Source organism: Trachymyrmex cornetzi, unplaced genomic scaffold, assembly GCF_001594075.2.
Source record: "Trachymyrmex cornetzi isolate Tcor2-1 unplaced genomic scaffold, Tcor1.1 scaffold23, whole genome shotgun sequence".
NCBI classification, from domain to species: Eukaryota; Metazoa; Arthropoda; class Insecta; order Hymenoptera; family Formicidae; genus Trachymyrmex; species Trachymyrmex cornetzi.
Genome location: NW_017296956.1, coordinates 566 through 17,452, shown reverse-complemented (window position 1 = coordinate 17,452; position 16,887 = coordinate 566).

Below are 16,887 nucleotides of genomic sequence, written 5' to 3'. Positions count from 1 at the left end.
TCATTATTTTTATAATATTACAAATAATTTATTGTCCTAATAAAAATTTTTTCAGTACACTAGAACTTTCAACGCGTTAGAGAATTATCACATTTTAATTAAAAATGTATTTACACACTTTTATATTTTTATATACTTTTATATTTTTTTATACATTGTTAGATATCAAAGAACCAATACAGTAACCCAATTCCTAAGCTAAGTAAGTAATACTTTTGTTATTATTACATGTGTGTCAAAATATTAATTAATTAATTTCTATAATTAAATTGATGAGTTTCAGAGTAAACACATCTATATTAATATATACACTCAGTAAATAATAAATTAAATTTATGCCAAATATATTTCTTGAGTTAAATTATTTAACTCCATTGTCTTAGTTGAATTAAGTAGGAATAGAGTGGCGACCTACAAAAATGATTAAAAATAACTAAAATTGAGCATAACTTGCTAATATTTTTAGTAATATCTAGTTTTTTATTTGACAATATAATATTATTATAATCATAGGCACACGTGCACACGCAAATGAGTAAGTAATATAAAATTATGTGTGTAATGGCGAAGCGTAATTACCGCACAATAAATAATCCACAGTGCATCACGCAGTCGTGTATACGTTGCGCTGCGGTTTATCTATTTGCGTACACGGAAGTTTTATGACTTTTGTACAAACTCAGCCGGCATTACGCCGCGCGGCCGCCAAATCCTGTAACATTGTAAAAATTAAGCACAAAAGCGTAAGCTCGTATGCGCGGAGGCGGGAGCAAAAAGACGACGGCGCGCACCTACGACGCTGAGGGCTTAAATCTGATTTAAGTCACATACCGTGTCGCGATGTTTCTGCTGGAGAAAAAGGGGGAGAAAGAAACGATGAGGATCCCTCCCGTGAGCTACCTTAAATTTACATCAAACTATACGCGCTTTAATCCGGGGAATGCGGCCCCTCTCGAACGCACGCTTCATCTGCGCGAGAGCCTATAACGTATCTCACTTCTTAATCTTATTACCGCACGGAAGAGACACGTCAGGGAAGAGCATTATTTTCACCCTTACCAATTTATCACCTTTCGCAAACTATCAGCGAGAATTTTGTAAGGCGAATTTTCATATATAAAGAAACGCGGTACGCCAAAAATGATGTTAATCTTGTCATTAAGATCGTATTGGCTATATAGAGTCCCTAGAAAATTTTGTAATAAAAAAATGTATTTATATTTATACTTCCTATATAAAAATAAATACTGAAATCATGAAATAAAATGCTAATTGAAATTTTTGTTATCATTTTTTACGTTGAAGTATTATAGTAATAAAAAATAATAATTCAGTAAATAAATTCTAAAAAAGTGTTATTAAATATGTATATGATATTATTTATTCAACTGTTTTACATGTACAATGTACATACATAATTTTAGTATTTATTTTTAAATGGAAGATATAAATATATTAATACTTCTAATAATATCTCTAATTTAAAAATTGTGCAAAAGCTGTAAAGTCCTTACTCATCACTTAAAATCCTTATTTATATGTATAATACATATCGCTCTACACAACTTCGAAAATAAAGTTTTCTAGAAAATAGTTTAAATATTTTATTATAATTTTAGAACATTAACTTTAAAATGAAATTTTGGTTTAATTCCCTTACAGGAATCCAATTTAGTGCTACCCAATTTAATACTAGAAATTACTTATTTCAAATATTAAAAGCACCAAACAACAATGCTTTTAATTAATATTTAAATGAAATATTAATCATTTAAATATTCATTAAAAGTGTTCTATATATATAATATAGGTATATATTTTTTCAATTCTTAATTCTGTCATACGTATCGATTATTTTATTAGTATTATAAAATATCAAGGCGTGATATACGTTTCATTCGCGCGAATAATCGGACATTCGCTCTGCAGTGTCATCCCGCTCAATATCGCAGCGAAACGGAATTCTTCTCCGATCCCGCATCTATATATGGCGACATGTACCTCGAAGTAGCAGCAGCAGCAGCAACAGCAAGGCGTTACAAGCTTAAAGCCTAAAGTCCGTACAAAAAGATCATAAAACAAGGGGAGGCCCTATTTAATAAGATTACCGCGTCTCGAGGAGATTGTGTTGCTCGTCTCATCGAGTATCGGATAACGCAAGCTCTCTAAGGGTGGAGGGTTGCATCATTTCCGTTGAGCAACGACGAAACACCCTCGTTGTCCATCGAATTTTTCAGCGTTCCCGAGAGTTACGTCGCGATTAACTTCCACAGAGATTCCGTTCTTCTCTACCGTAAAGAAATTCCATCGCCTTACGGGCGATGTCGAGCGTCGTGGCGACGATGCGATAAAGCGTCGCAAAAGTGATAAAAAAAAGTACTGCGCGCGAAGAGAATAAGAACAGGCTCCTTCGTTTCATCTTGAAAATAGCGATTTGATAAGAATGTGCTTCGTATTTAGCAAACTTCTAAAAGAAATGTTTACGTGAACGTTATACTTCTATTCTCTTGTGAGACAAAATTTTCTTTTAATTGTCACCAATAAGAAACGTCAGGTTATTTACATAAATGGAAAACAATGAACTTTTAAATCAAAATTAGATAAAAGATTATACAGTAAAATTTATTATGTAATTATTATTATAAGAAAAATATAATGAACACCGTATAAATGTCTTTATATTCGTAGATTTTTTCTCATACATGCAGTAATAGCTATTTTATTATCAAATAAAAAAGATTCAGTATTTAAAAAATTATTCACATCATATATGATAATTATTTTATATAATTTATAAAATTCGCGGAAATTCTTATTTAAAAAAAAAAAGAATTTATTTTCAATTTTCATACAATATCTCTTATAACTCTAAATTTACATTAATTTCAGACCTATAACTATACTATGACTTTGAGTAATTGCTCATAATAAATTCGAGTAACTGTCGTTATCGAAACATTTTCCTTTGTAAGATCTGCTATATTCCCGTCTTTCTAAAAAATTCTTAGGATTACCCATATCATTTTATCGAGCACGCTAGAAAAATTCATAGGTCATGATTACTTATTTGGGTTTCATAATTTTAAACTTTACGCTAAGTAGTATATTCTTAAAGTGGGTACATGGACGACGATCACAGATTAAGAGGAAGATACATTATGAAGTTCATTCGAAGGATCATTCGAAAGGATCTTTCTCAACACGGTGTACGAAAGACATGTTGCGCAATGCAGTTCTGCATTCAAATATGATGAGATCAGAGGTGGGCGCGAGAAGAGAGAGAGAGAGAGAGAGAGAGAGAGAGAGAGAGAGAGAGAGAAAGCGGAAGGAGAGCAAGCTCTCTCGAAACAGCCCAAACCGCTCTATCGCGGGAGCTTAACTGACTGGTTTCGGTCAACAGGTTTGACACGGCAGGCCCGCCGTAAGGATAAAGATGATTCCCGCGGACAAAAACGACAGCGCGGCCGCCTGCCGCTTGCGACGTCGTTGCGGCCACAACCTTGTTGCAAGCGGCAGGGAATGCGGCCTTTTTTGCTGTCGAGTCCGGGGTCCGGTGGGGCCTGGGCAGTCGTCGAAGACGTTAATGGACACGTTGGGCCGCGCCGGGCGGACAGCAACATTTCCGGGCAATGTTTTATCACTTAAGGTCCGATCCGTCCGGGGCTTCACGCTTTAACTGCCCCGAGATCGATAACAACGTCGGATATCGATGCGAAACCTTGTTACAGGCGAGGTCCAGGCTCGAGTCCTTCCTCGTTTTTATTTTTGTTTTATTCCTCTCGTTCTCTCTCTCTTTCTTTTTTTTTTACCTTCTTTTTTGCTGAGCACCCGCAACCAGAGTGGATGTTAATGGACGTGCGAGCGATAACAAGCGAGCCGCGCAACTTAACGCCGTTGAGTGAGTACGGGTGCAATTTGTTGCATCTGCGATCGGCTTTCGGCCCAACGTCGTCGAAACGTCTTCATAGGAAAAGAAACGAACGATCAGCCCCGCGATTCGTTTCTTTCTTCAACAGACCGATCGATATTACCGCGGAAAAGTAGTGTCCAGCACGAGTCCAGTACATAATGTAAAATGCATCACACTCTAGCAGAAATTGTTCTTGAAATACACTGTTGCTGTGCTATATAATAGCTAAACGAACAGTAACACACGAAAATTTCATTATTGATAAAATAAATTTTGATTATTGAGAAGTAGCTCGTATTAATATCTATATTATGATATTTACGGGTGATTAAGTTTTGCGTGGATAACACAGTATATTAATGGTTTTAGTTTGCTTAATTATTGGATTATTAATGCTAAATACTTGCTGATTTAGAGAATAATTAAATTTGTTAAAACACACACACACACACACACACACACACACACACACACACACACACACATTATCTATCAATTAGAAAATGAAACAATCGATGTATGTAACTCAAAACTGGGAAGTTAAAAGTGTGATGAATCGATCGTTATAAAGAACCTACCTCGCACCGTCATCAAATATCGAAGTCGAACCTGAATGACATCGCTTTTTATCTGTCGACTTCTCTCTAATAGTTCGCAGGCGGATGTCAAGACAGGATCTCGGTCGAAGCCATCACTGCGGTTGCATCTAGTCCGTCGCTGGCTTTAATCCCATCCGTCACACTTTGGAACTCGAGAGAGAGAGAGAGAGAGAAGGTCTTTCCCTCGACCCTATCCTCACGGCGCTGCAGATGGAGGAAGTGGTCCGAGGAGTCTGCATCGCTTCTCAATCCGTTTACACGAGGGGATTCTTATCCCGGATTAATCGGCCGTTTGCGACGCTCCCGCGACAGGTACGACAGGCTTAATGCATCCAGGACATACTGTGCATTGCAACAACGTGTCGTCCAGTTGCATTTTGTCCCCTACCGTAGCTCTCCTCCACTTAACCGTTACCGAGAGTCGTGCGCGAAATAAGCGAAGGCGCGAGAAGCCGCGAAGGAAGATCGCCGCCGAATGATAAAAACATTGACCAAAAACTGCGGCTTGTTTCAGTGCAGCGGCTATTAACAGTCCCACGACGATTGGCGGATCTGCATCGTGGAGATGCATCGTGCGGCTGCATGCCGCACCGTTATCCGGCGAGAGATCGCTCGTGGACGATAGCGGGAAAATGCACCGTATTCCGCGCGCTTGACGGATCTCATTAGCGACGGGGTAATGGGAAACAATGTAAACAATCCAAGGATTGTCCACAGGTAAACTGCGGACGACGAGGATTTAGCGGGTAAACGGAAGTCCGACGGCTATCTGTCTCCTGTCCCTGCGGTCGAGCGGCAGCTGCATCGAAACGGCTTATTGGTCCTTTACGATGTAATACTGATAAGTTACGGTTGACGCTTGTTGGGTATTTTGAGAAAAGATATATAAAATTTTGTAAAGTTTACGTTGAATTTTGAAAAAAATCTTACATTTTATTATTACTTTATTTCGCGTAAAAAAATGTCGTATAACAGTATTAGTAAAACAAATAACACTTTATTACGAGAGCTTAGCGTGTCTGTTTCATTAATACTCTCATTGAACCAACAAGATTATTTTCAGTTAGATTACTTAGCTAATGCTGTTAATAGATTTTTTCTGTGTATAAAATAATAAGAAAATCAATTATACAATTATATACATAAGTATTGTCTGATAAGACGATATAAGTCAGCAATTTCATCGCATGAAGCCAACTTCTTCATAATACACACACATAAGAAATAAAAAAATTTATGTTATAAATCAAATACTACATGTCACTTTAATATATATGGTACATATCCCTTAACTAATGTAATTTATATTTTCTGTGTAATATTCATTGTTCAATTTGTGAAATTAAAGGCGTTTGTTGCGATGTGCAAATAACTATTATATTTGGCAAAGATAAAAAAATTATATTAAATTATCGCTAATTTTTTTTCATAATACAATAATGAATTCCCACGAATTACGATATAATATTTGCGTTCGCATTGCAAAGAATCACAGTTTTTATACAAAACTGTGTAAAAATGGACCAATTTTACACAAATAGCTTGAAATTATGAGAGAAAAGCTTTCACATAGATGCATTTATGTGGCAAACAATAACGCGAATCAAAACACAACATTTTGATTATTATTTTTCGCGTGTAATTGGTTGCATCATCATCCGCTTTTACTAGCAAATACTTGAGGATGAAATCTCGATTGAAATTGAAATACTAGAAGAAATAAAAATATTTTCTTGTTTCCTACGATTGTGCAGAATAATTAAATTGCGAGACTGCGAGTTATATTTTGACGTTCGCCATATCTTTTTACTGCAAGTTATCTCTTCGTATTATCATTGTACATAAAAGCAATCGCAGTAAAATAAAATTCGTCATATAAAATCGGCGTAAAAAAAGTTTTCTCAAAATGGAAGATAGACTCTGAATATAAATAAAAAATACATATCTTTAATTTGCAAAGATTCATAAGAGAAATATGACGTCATCCTTTGATTTTGTTGCAAATTTCAACTGAAGGATACATATAAGGAAAGATTTATTATCATGTAAAAAATTGTACACACACACACATAATTCTTTTTAGAGTAAATACATCAAGAGAACTTTGGTAGTCTATTTAGTCGGCGATCCCATTTTCTCGGCGTGATGCGACTTTTAAGGCACGAAAGGGACTTCGCATGCACGCGGCACATCTATTTGAACGAAGAGACGCGGAGAGTGGAGAGGAAGAAGATGAAGAGGATGAGAGAGATGAAGGGCGCGAACGACCTTAAATACGTCGTATTCACCGCGCGTTGATGAACCGTTGCAGCGGACCGTGCAACCGGCGTGTACGCGTACGTACGTGTGAATCACGCCGGAATGAAAATTTATCATACGGTATTTATCACCGTAGACGCGATAGTCGGCTCGAATTACGTTTGACGCGGCTCGCGAGGCGCACGATTTTCCGCGCGGCAGCGATTTATGCGACCGCCAAAAGATCGAAGAGTCGCGCCGATGATCAAAGACGTGTATTAAGATCGACAGCTCTGCTCTCGACGCCGAGACGACGCCGTTGACAGGGATGAAGAGTTACTAATATCAGCCATGTTACTCGCCGTTTTTACATCAAGCAATTGCGAAACACGTGAACGAAATGCGTGTCTATGTTGTTACGAATTTTCCTGCGCGCTCCCTTTTTCGCGTTAAAAAGCTACAAGAAATTAATCAGGTTTTCAGGAAACGAGACTCAACATCAATTAGTATATAGCAAAAATAATGAAAAGATCAAAGTTAGAAGTTTTTTCAAAAATCGTATAGTATAAATATATTATAAATTGTGTCTTTTCTGGTATTTTTAAATTTATTTAAGAATAAAGGGAATATTTAAAAAAAACTTTCAGAGATTTTAAAATATTCAAATTATTAAATCATTCCCTTGTTTCCAAAATGCACGACTAAAATTAAAGTTTTTCAGAAAAGAGGAAAAAGAAAATTTTTTAACTCTCTCTCTTGATAGAAAACTATTAACTTATCAAATAATATCAGTAAAAACATATGCTCTTAAAAATATTCTGTTATTTTTGTTTTACAACAAAAAGGACAAAAATCACTTTTTGTGACGATTTTCATATATATCCTAAATTATAACAAATTCGGAATAATTTATCAAAAGATAACATAATTCGAAATATCACTGACAGTTTATATTTACTGTGATCAACTTAAAATGACTAAATTTGAAAAAAAAAAAAAAAAACAATTTCTTCTTCATCATCAAAACTGTTTTTATTTTAAATGATGTCTATAGAAGACTCTCCTTTTCATTTACAAAAATGATACAACTCAAAATATGTAATTTTGCAAAAGGTATTATAATCTCTTTGAAAACCTTAAAAACGACACAAATAGACTAATCTTTACCTAACTCATTCGTGATGACTCGAAAATAACTTTTTTTTTTAGTTGTGTCACTTTTAAAGAATACGAAATGTTCTCAGTTCGTATTGAGTTTCCTAAGTTTTAAATCTTTTCTATACTTATATAGTATTCGGTTCTCAGCAAGTCCTTTCATTCATTTAATATAGATTTAATCTTCTGTATATACAGATATCATTGCAAAGTTTTCTGCAAAGTCTTGAGAAAATTAATTTAAAAGTTCGATTTCCAAAGAGATTTCCAAACGTTTAAGCATTATTAAGGAGGATTATTCGGAAAGAAAAGTGGAATATGACAATAAATCGCATACTGATAATAATCAGATCGCCAATAATTCAACGATTACTATACTAAAGATAACTTAAGATGAAGACAATAATTCTGTCTCCTGTTTCCCGTCTACACCATTCTTTCGACGACTCGTATTATTGGGAGAATTCGTAGGACGAAGCGTCGAAAGTTCGACTTGCCCTCGACGGCGTTCCTGTCATTCCTTTTTACGCGAGTGGGACGCTTTCTGAAATAAATCTCATCTTGGAGCGTTGCGTGGGCGACGCGACGCGTCGGTTGCTTCAATTCTTTCTGACGACGTTACTGAGAGACCACGAGTGGGGGCTTGCGTCGTCTGAAGCTATTGATCATCGATACTGAATTCAATTACCTTATTGTGTCTTCAGAGGTGCACGCGTGTGTGTCTTCCTTGTGAGAGGCCGCAATGGTTCCCTGTCTAACGGCTGGAGCATCACTAGACTTCCATTAAATAAAAGCCCACCTATCAATAATCATCGTTGGCGATCCGATCTGAATTTGATTTTCGATAGTAGCAATAAAGAATGAAAAATGCGTATCTTGATGCATTCTACGTAATGAGCGATAACGAGAAAAATCAAAGGAGACAAGGAGGGATTGTCTCGTTTGAGATCCCATCGTACATGTCTATACAAAGATTATTCATCGTGGCAGGAGGGAATTACTGCGAGATTTGATCGCGTAATACCGCAAGCGTGGGTATGCGTGTGCAACGATCTTGGGCTACGTTGAATGGACCTCAAACCTTGGAATGTTCATCTAGATATACATGCCCTACGACGGCGAATTGCTTGTTAATCGGACTACGATTACAGGCGGACTCAGCGTAACTTCTTGTCGTTGATAGAGAAGATAAGAAAGTTTACCTTGATTAAGATTTTGCAATGTAAATCCCGATTAAATTTATATTACATGTTAGAATCGGTGGCATTTAAGTTGATGCTATCTATAATTCCAAAATAAACATGCCGTTATAAACATTGCACAAGAAATATAATCGAGTAGATATATTGAACAAGAATGTAAGAAAATATCTCCTGAATCAATTGTATGCATTCTATGTTTATGACAAGCTACGTAAGCGAAAAATGTTATACAATAATGAATGAGAAGTAAAACATTTAATAATAAACGTTTGATTGCCTATTTATTCATAAGTTAAATTGATTTTGTTAGAAAGTTGCACATAAATGCTGTATAATTTTTAACTTGAGGTAAATTTTCTATAAATTTTACATAATATATTTAAATAATAAAATTTGATCAAATTAATATTAAACATTAACATGATTAGATCTTGTTTCTAATATTCAATTACTCTAAACGTAGCTATATATTAGTCGCTTTTGATGTATCTGAAATTATCACAATATAATATTCTATTACATACCAGTGTTATTTCAATAATTCTCGCGTACTGTTATTGCCTCCACAATTATTACGCTATTTGCTTCGCAAAATATCATGTCGCGATTTCACTGCCATTATACCATCCTATTGTTAAAATAGTTAATTAGCTCTTAATTAATACAATTCTAAATATGTTTCTAAACATTGATATAAACTATACGTGACTACATGGTACGAGCTTTCTTTGAGCTTATTTTGTGCTCTTAGATCGCAAGGCAATCTTCTTTGAAACGACGTGTAACGCGAGCGAGGGAATCGTCGGACACGTCGAACCTTAGGCACCCGGCGAACCGCACCGACCGCGGCTGCTCATTTCGCGTACGGTCCATACATCCGGAGACGGCTAGCCGTAGACACTCGAGATTCCCAGATCGCTATCTGCGGATCGTCGGCGCACAATCGCACGCGCGCTCTAGCGCACCGCATCACCGGAATTGCATCGTAGTCGCGTTCTCCAACTGCAAACGCACCAACTGCGACCGGTGATAAAACCCCGCGATGACGTCGCAGGCACGTCAAACCATCTAACGTTGATGAGAACACTTTTGACTGTTTTTAAGGTAACTTCCTACATATCACGATTTACAAACGAAAATGAGGAAACTTCGACAAAAAAAAAGATCAAAAGATGCACAAAGATTTTATTTTGCGTGAGAAGTTCTAAATATTTAATTTAAACAACGTTTTATTTTATTCGACGAAAGTCTGTACTAATTTTCCTCTTCTATAATTGTCATAATATATTCGCCGAACTTTCTTTTGCGCTAAATATCGTTAGTATTCAGGATATTGAGTAAATTCAGAGTGAAATTAGTAAAAAATAATGTTTTTGGTCATTTTTAATATTTTTTTGCGAAGACTTACTTCTAAATAAAATCTACAATATATAAAAGTACAATTAAAAAGCTTTCAAACAAATTTTCGTTCATGATTATACGACTTTGTTTCATCAAGTTATGGCTGTTTAAACTTCAGATTTGTTGAATTAAAGTTCAAGAAAAACATCATTTTTTTCTTTTCAAAGTGTTATACTACATACCCCGAAGTTTTTTGTGTTAGACATCATGCTATCAGAATTTGTGTACATCAGGATTTTTAGTAAATTAAAATGTACTAGTAAATTGGGGTAGTTTTGGCCCATTTCACTCCAATTTATTAAAAATTCTGCTGTGCTATGCAAATTCTGACAACAGCATCGTGTTTAACGAGAAAAACATCTTCGGAGTATCTATAACTATCGAAGAGGAACTAACATTTCAAAGAGAAAAATTATTTTTTTCTGAACTGTGTAATTATATAGAAAGTCTAAAATTAAACAATCATAACTTGTAAAAATAAGTCATACAATCATAAATTGAAATTTATTTAAAAACTTTTGAATTGTACTTTTAAATGCTGTAGATTTTATTTAGAATCAAATTTTTATTTTACCATAAAAAGTGTTGAAAATAACCAGAAACGTATTTTTGCCCATTTTACTTCAATTTATTCAAAACATACTGACGTGCTACACAAATTCTATCAACGGCATCGTGTTCAGCGCGAAAAAATCTTCGGAATATGTACTATGACATTTCGGAGAGAATTTGATGGTACTAAAATTACAATTTTTATTCTACTATTTTATTATTTTCTACTAGTTTTAATATCAAGGATTAACTAGATGTATTGTTACTACAAATGAAGATCTAATTTATATTCTACTCGATACATTGGAAACAAAGTCTTATGCCGAGATGTCCGAACTCTCCTCGTGTCGTCGCGATTAACGTGGAACGAAACAAAGGATTAAATGTTTAATTAACCGGCGATGTATTTACCGAGGCTGTTCCATGGTAAGAGTAAACCGCGCGCGTTCGGAGCGATAAACAATGATTACAGCAAGCCCTTGTGAAAATTGCGAGGTGTGACACGCCGCAAAAAATCCCATCAACCTCGATGATCGTGCCGCTTCTATACATACATGTCGATTTATCTGTTTATCTCTCTCTTTTTTTCTCTCTCCCTCTCTCTCGTCCTTCTAGTACTCTTTTACTCTCGTTTTATCTCTCTCACGAGTGATAATCGTGCCGGCGCGATTCGTGCAGAGTCGCATTGTCATGCCAGTAACGCCGATGTACCACTTTGTAACAGATCGCTGATTGTATCGTGACTCATTGCACTGCATGGCTGTGGCATTTGCATTACACAGAGTGTCTAGGAAAAGCTATACAGCAATAATCCCCAAAGTATAAATGTTCGTAAAGCTATTTGCATGCGTATTCAACAATTGAGCAAACGAGTTAACCGATTAATATCGGATTTGATTAATTGCACTTTTATTTAATATAGAAATATAAATATTATGTCGAAAAACATTATTACTACTTATAATACATTTTTGAGATCTTGAACAAGAAATAGACTTCAGTTTTTACACGAAAGAATAATTTTACTGAAATATTATAAAAGTTTTGCTACATACAGATTTAAAAATAATTTTGTTGGACCATTAAACTAATTAGGACGCTTAAAATAGTTTATAAAATATCAAAATTTTTTGTAGTATTGTTCATGCTTAAGATTCCTATTAGTAATTAATTTACTAGTGCAACAAAGTTATTTTTAGATCCGTATTTAGTTCAATTTTTAGATACTTCAGGAAAATCACTTTTTTAGATAGAATGTAAAAAGATAGAAGCGCTTACCAAATATTTCTTTTATATATTTTCTAAAATTTATAAGGAATTGTATTACTCGTCAATTAGATTGTAATCGAGTAATTGAAGCTCTTTTGTATACCCAACAGATCGAAACATCGGATACAGTTGGCATTTTACAGATAAGGGAATTACACTCAAACGATAATTTGGCTGAATCAATGTTTAATCGATGCGTATTTTAATTCTATCGGTTTCGAGTACGCTAAATCGCCATTTACATTAGCCGGTAGAATAGGCGATTAACTTCATCACCGTTCGGCCCTTTAAGCTAGCCTCACTCGATTAGCAGCAACTTTCGACGGAGTTGCGTTCAATTAATCCGCTCTAATTTTCGCACGAGTCCCGTCGAAATCTCGCCTAGACATTTCGCCAATTCGCCGTATACGGGTATGCCAAATTGCACGGATAAACGCTCGCCTTAAGGGCGATTTAATAAAGGAAGTTATCAGTATAATATTGTACCTAACTGATATTGATATTGAGCAGTAAAATAATAAATTTTAAAATAATAGACATAAAATACTAATATGTATAAAAATGTGTTAATTTCTAATAAATAGATAACAACAGAAATATTCAAACATTTTATCTTAAAAAAAAAAAAACTTGATTTAATGTTCTTTACACAGCGTAATAATTTCATTAAATTTCGCCGAGAGCAAAATAAATTATTTTGCATCTTTAAATATCCCATAATATTTTAAATTTACAATATAATATTTTACGCTAATGGGAGATTATTCTAGCTTCCTACGATCGCACAAACTTCATCGATTGTTCAACAGAAGCATAATAGCCTCAGTTAAATCTAGCCACGATTTTCCCAACGATGTTTAATTAACTCTAACCATAGTTTAATTGGTTTCGTGTTTTTTTCTAGATAGTAGCATTGACTATAATACAGATGAAAGAAGAAGATATAAGGAGATGTTCTTGCAAGGTTAAAGTTCATTAACGTTGGTTTGTACGAAATTAATCTCCAAGATATATTTGACACTAATATATTTAATACTCCTACTAACTGTATGTTTACATTAACAATAATTTTTTCTAATAACGTTTCATTAGAGGAATTATTAGATCGCCAGAAAAAACTTAGTCGCGGCTACAGAAGATTAATAATCAAATTAACGTTTATTCACTTGTAGATGTTCGAACGTTAACAAGTTTATTCTCACGGTTTTGTGATACTTCCCACTCGAATCGCCTATGAGACCGAAAGCGAGATGGAACTTCTTTAATTGCTCCAATCAACCGACCGCTTATTTCCATGATTGCACTCGCGATTACACGTGGCATGGGATCGATGAGTTACGACGCCACGGTAATTGCTTCTCACGTCGATGCGCGGGCCTGAGTGAACCCCGGTGTCGTTTTCGCGGTCTTACAAGACTCGACCTTCGCCTTTTTCTCCTGTTAAATAAGCCCATGGATGCGTAGCGCGATCGAAGACGTCGGCCGATTCCCAGGGGATTTATCGAATTTGTGACGATAAGAGGAGCAACCGGTTCGCCGACTCGCGGTCCGGCTTGGACGGAGGAGGTGGGAACGGAGAACCGGAATGCCCATCCTGCGCTGTCGCGGCTACAAAGTTGCGGCGTGTGGCTCAACTCGTTTGTAAGGACGCCGGGCGCGCTAATACGTAATCTTCGGAACGGGATGCGCATTCCCGAGGAACGAAGGCAGATGGTGAACACGAGTGTTCTGGCGTTCGCCCGACACCCGATCGACAGCAGCACTGACAACGTGATCGATATCTTGAGATATTGACATTTTTATTCGTTATCGCGGTGTAACCTTTCGATTTTAACACCCGACGCCGCTTGTTCGACCAACCGAACATCATGTTCGCCACAATGTTTAGCATGGATGAAGCTTTCGCTTTTATCTAATTAAGCACGCGAGACAGAGATATCCCTCAAGTTGGAATAACAAAGCATTCAAAACACGCATTATGTCCGAATTCTCAAATGTAAGAAGACCTAATTTTCACACAAGTTAGAGTTTCTGAAAACTTTCGGTAACGAATTAATACAACATTTCTAATACAAACACGCGGCATCGACTGAAACTTTCAAATGCAAATATCAACTTTGCGGAAGTGAAGACTAATTTATGTACGTCACGGTTAAACATTTCTCTTTGTATAAAAATAACAAAAGTGTGTAGAAAGGGGGGTGGAAACTTAAGTGCCGAATTGAAGTTTCCCCATAACGTACTTCCACATCGGTGAAATTAATTAAACACATCAAATCCCGCTTCTCGAACACGTGACATCAGCCGAGCTTCCAAACGCGACGGGCCAACTTCACACGGACGTAAAACATTCACCCAACTACTCGCATGCCTCTAAGCCGTAAAATCGCTTCGCCATAGCGAGATGCTTACACACTCACGTGCGCAGCTTCTTATTATTAACCCCGCGGCTCACGAGCAATTACGAGCGTTCTAATAAACTGCCGGGCCAATCGGAGATCGAGCTGCAACGGTACCTCTTAAAGCCGGGAGCATAATTTTCCCATTTCTCAACGCGGCGACGCGATAATCATGGCTTTCCCCGGCGCGTTTTCACTCGTATTCTATACGAGCGAAAACGTAACACGCGGGGCGACGAATTAATGTCGTGTGTCGTGCCGGAGGATCTACCCCAGTCCACGATTTTTACGGCCTATTGGGGGTTGCCGTATACAGAAACACGTTGCCACGGGATAGAGACATTTGTTAACGCGGATCGAGACCCGCATATTGCACCTTCCGCCGCCTGCACTCTCTTTTCCCCCCTGGCATCCCCTTCGCCTTCCTCTATCTCTTTTTCTCTCTTTCTCTGGCTCTCTCTCTCTCTCTCTCTCTCTCTCTCTCTCTCTCTCTCCTATCTCTCGACACCCCTGGCGAACCCTCGTGATTTATTATCTCAATTGTCATTATAATCGAAGCCGGCTGTCGAGAATTGCATACTGCATCGACGACTACTGAATAAACGTACTTTCGTTAGGATTACAATTCGTACGCCTCTTTGAAATAATATATGACTTCATTTATATAAAGCAGCATAAGTAAATAATACCCAACATTATAAATCAATGAAGATTTAATATTAAAATGAATGGTCGTATTGATTATAATTATTTTCCAATATGCTGCGTATATTTTAATTTAATTAACGTTAATTTTCTTGATTAGATAAAATTATAATTTATTAGTAGTATTACAGTCAATTTTCTATATTAATATGTATACCATATATACAATAATTAATTGAAGCGTGTCAAAGCAAAACATTGTAAATACTATTAATTCTTCAAGAGAAAATAAAAACTTATTTTCTTGAAAAAACTGTATTAAAATTGTTAAAATTTCAAAACATTATAATTAAAAATTGCACATCAAGATATTCAAGTAAAATAATATTTAATAATATATCACGAGTTTTTATCATTAAAATATTTATGGTTCTTTATTTATTTCTCGCAGACTTTAAAAATTAGATTGCAATTATCTATAACGTATAATTAAGAAAAGATGAAAGTTGAGATTCTGAAAAACTTTTTAAACAGTTGAAATACTTGAGAAAATGTCAAATCTTGTATTTATTTTCCTGAAAACTGCATAATTCACATTGCAATACTCGTGCTTCGTTTAGCTCTCTCAGTTTTCTCATTTCCGTTTGTTGTACAAGGAAAAGTTAATCCTTGACCAAAAAGAAATCGCTTTCTTTAGCATGTTTCTTTCTCTTTCTTTCTTTCTTTCTGAAATAGTTACCAATTGATATCCGGATCCCAGCAAACGTCAAGAACGTCTAAAACAGCGGAACTTCAAACGATCTCAATGTATTTTCCTCAAGTTTTATTTCGACGCTTCTGCGAAAATCGCGGTATACAATTCTCCATGCAATATTGTCATAACATTCTACTCTCTAGTTTTCGTATGCACATAGACATGATTCAATTTTTAACTCTTCTCGTGCTACCTTTTTCTCATAGTTATGTTGTAAATTCTCTCATTTCGCATATTAGTATATTGAGGGTAGCAACTTTTATAAAAAGATCTTTTATTTTACCAACATTGTAATAGCGAAACAAATTAGGTCAAAACGTAGTTCAAATTTAAAACAAAATAAGATAAATAAAAGGCATAAAACTACGAACGCAAGATGTAAGCAGCGAATAAATATATATTTAAAAAGTTAAAATACATATAATAGACGTTTCGGTCTTAAATCAGACCATCTTCAGTAATCAAACGAAATGAGAGTTATAAATAAATATTAACTTTCGCAAACATTAAGTCAATAAGAAATAAACGATAGTCAACGCAAAATACAATTTTCTTGATGTGAAGAATTCTTAAAAAAACATCTCCAAGGTTTGAAGGCGCAGATTCGCAGCGAGTCAAAAAAGTAGTTAGTTAAGCGGATAGTGCATCAATACGTCAAAATGAGTGAGTATCCGCGATGTAAATTATTGCGCACAAAATTTCCCGATTCTAATGTAAGTATAAATAAGAAATCAAAAAAACCAAAAGAAAATATAAAAATTAC